Below are 2,768 nucleotides of genomic sequence, written 5' to 3'. Positions count from 1 at the left end.
GCCATCTGTTTCTGCTTTTTAATGGCATAGCTATGGCTTGTTGTTATGCTAAGTTTGGACAATCTCTGGAATACTGACTTCTTGGCACCACCATACTGCAACACACTGTCAATATAGTAGGAAAACACAGATAATCGGTTCTCTCTCCCTCTGAGAGCAATAGCTGCAGCCGCACAGGCAGTATGTGGAGACTGCCTTGTGATGGTGGAGAAGATGGAGGAGATAAATGGAGCCAGACGCCTCAGGTCATTGTCCAGGGCAGCAAATGAAAATGTCCTTAATTGATCAGGGGAAGAGCGCCACAGCACAAAACTCTGCTTTTGGTCACAGAGAACACGGCATTCTTCCTCAACAATTTGTAAGACCTCAGGTTTCAGTTCCTCAACAAGAGCCCTGTGTAGCACAATTTGCTTGGCTGCTGCCTCCCAGTTCCCCTTTGCAATATGTTCAATGATTCCGGCCACATCTGGATGACACTGCAGCCTCACTCTTTTGCTTGGGTACTGGACAAACACCTATGCCAAGTACAGAAGATTATTCAGCATCTTGCGATACAGATAACTTCCTTTTTAACCACTTAAAACATATTATTTATTGTACATCAATAGTGTAAATAGCCTGTCTACAAGCTCACAGCGCATTTCAACATGGCACATTGTGATCTTGTAGATCTGCTCACTGAATGCTCAGTGAGCAGGTCATGCTTAATGTGAACCTTTGCATTTTGGATAATTTCTAATTTCACATAAAAGTATTACATGCTGCCTTCATTGCTTCGATAATGTTAACACTCTAAAGATCATAATAACTAAGGTTATACATAAACAATATACAGCTAAGTAATACACAAGCAAGCTAAAGTAACATACCTCTGTAGTACTACTTCTGGATGGCATTTGCTTGGTTGTGGTTGCTGCCTCGGTTGTGAGGAGCTATGAGAAGGTCAAGGACAGAAGATTATTCAGCATTGTGCAATACAGATAACTTCCCGCTTAAAATATATATTATTGATTGTACATCAAGTACAATAAGTAAATAGCCTGTCTACAAGCTCACAGCACATTTCAACATGGTACAATGTGAGCTTGTAGATCTGCTCACTGAATGTTCACCTAATTACACCAAATCTTTGTCTCTTTACTCCTATTATGAAACCCCTAAAATATGGATGCTGGGGTTCATGTGGTTAATCAAAAAATGATCTATGGGATCTTAAAATCAGTGGTGGAAGACAGGTACACAGATTCCTTTAGTAAAGTAAAAGTAGCAATACCACAATATACAAATAAACTTTACAGGCCTTTACATGTAAAAAGCCTGTAATCCAAATTTGACAGTACAAAAGTATTGGCAACAACAAATGTAAGTACCTAAGTATAAATTATAAAATCTCAAAATGTAATTTTTCCCCATTTATAGACTACATACTAGCTTATAATGCATTGCATTACAACGCATTGTGAGCTTGTTCTATTAGCTCTATTATCAGTGGTGTAAAGTAAATAAGTACATTTACTCAAGTACTGTACTTAAGTACAATTTTGAGGTACTTTTACTTTACTGGAGTATTTTGAATTGTCTATACTTTTACTTCTACTTCACTACAACTCAGAGGAAAATGTTGTACTTTTACTACACTACAATTATTTGAAAACTTTAGTTACTAGTTAGTGAGCTTGTAGATCTGCTATTTTAAAACATTTTTGTACTTTTACTACATTTACTACAGTACTTTAGTACATTTTGATACCAATACTATTGTTCTTTTACTTAAGTAAATGTTTTATTCCAGACTTGTACTTGTAACAGAGTACTTCTACATTGCAATATTGACATTTGAGTACTTTTTCCACCACTGTCTATTATCAAGTATAACATAGGGCTTAGTTACTTATTGTTTGTTTTTGTAATCAAACAAAATCTACAAATAACTTAAACTAAATATACTTAATGAAAGCTTAACATGAAACTTTGTCTTTTGGACTAAATCAAACACTAATTTAACATTAAAGTATTACATGCTGCCTTGATTGCTTAGATAATTTTACAACACTCTAAAGATCATAATAACTAAGGTTATACATAAACAATTTACAGTTAGCCTAAGTAATAAACAAGCAAACTAAAGTAACATACCTCTGTAGTACTTCTGGACGGCAACATTTGCTTGGTTGTGGTCGCTGCCTCGGTCGTTTTCTGTGGACTGGCAACGGAGCACATCTTCTTTATTGACCGAGGGGTTTTAGAAGGAGTGTCCCTCGTCCTCTTCTCTCTATTCTCACCATCAGCGTCGGCTAGACGGTTGTGCACTGACTGCCATTTTTTTAATGTGAGCAAATATACCTCCACCTTTTCAAGGACATGGTAGCATGGTATACATATGCGTGGAGACAGATCAGGCTTGTCCACTAAGGACACCCCAACTTCGGCGAATCTCTCACACAAGGGTTTATTTTTCTTATTGCCTCTAAAAAGTGCACGCATGCTCTGCAACGTCCCACCAACGTTCAGTAAGCTCACCTCACACAGCCGGCAGGTTTTTTGTACTACTGTATCTGACATGTCAAACTAGTGTTTACTTAGTTTTTACTATAGGTTTTTGATCGAGTCTCGAACTAGCGATACATTTATCAACAACAGTGTGAAAAGCATGGAGGGTGGCGCTGGCTGATGACGTAGGTTGCCTAACGCTACTCTCATTCGTTGGAACAACATCCAATCAGCAACGACGTTGACTACGTAACATATGTAGTTCTAGTGTAGTTCTG

General features: G+C 37.7%; 1 long non-coding RNA gene across 1 annotated transcript; it reads right to left on the bottom strand.

Annotated features, from left to right (window-relative positions):
• Window positions 1–386: 386 nt before the first annotated feature.
• On the bottom strand, window positions 387–2,478 carry LOC308079385. The gene is made up of 3 exons (XR_013932607.1): window positions 2,137–2,478; window positions 870–932; window positions 387–515 (listed from the first exon to the last, which is right to left on the bottom strand). It is a non-coding gene; the product is annotated as an uncharacterized lncRNA (long non-coding RNA).
• Between the last annotated feature and the right edge of the window lie 290 nt (window positions 2,479–2,768).

This window comes from Gymnoscopelus braueri (genome assembly GCF_963280865.1).
Source record: "Gymnoscopelus braueri genome assembly, chromosome: 23".
In the NCBI taxonomy this organism is placed as follows: Eukaryota; Metazoa; Chordata; class Actinopteri; order Myctophiformes; family Myctophidae; genus Gymnoscopelus; species Gymnoscopelus braueri.
This window is presented reverse-complemented; position numbering and strand designations above follow the sequence as displayed.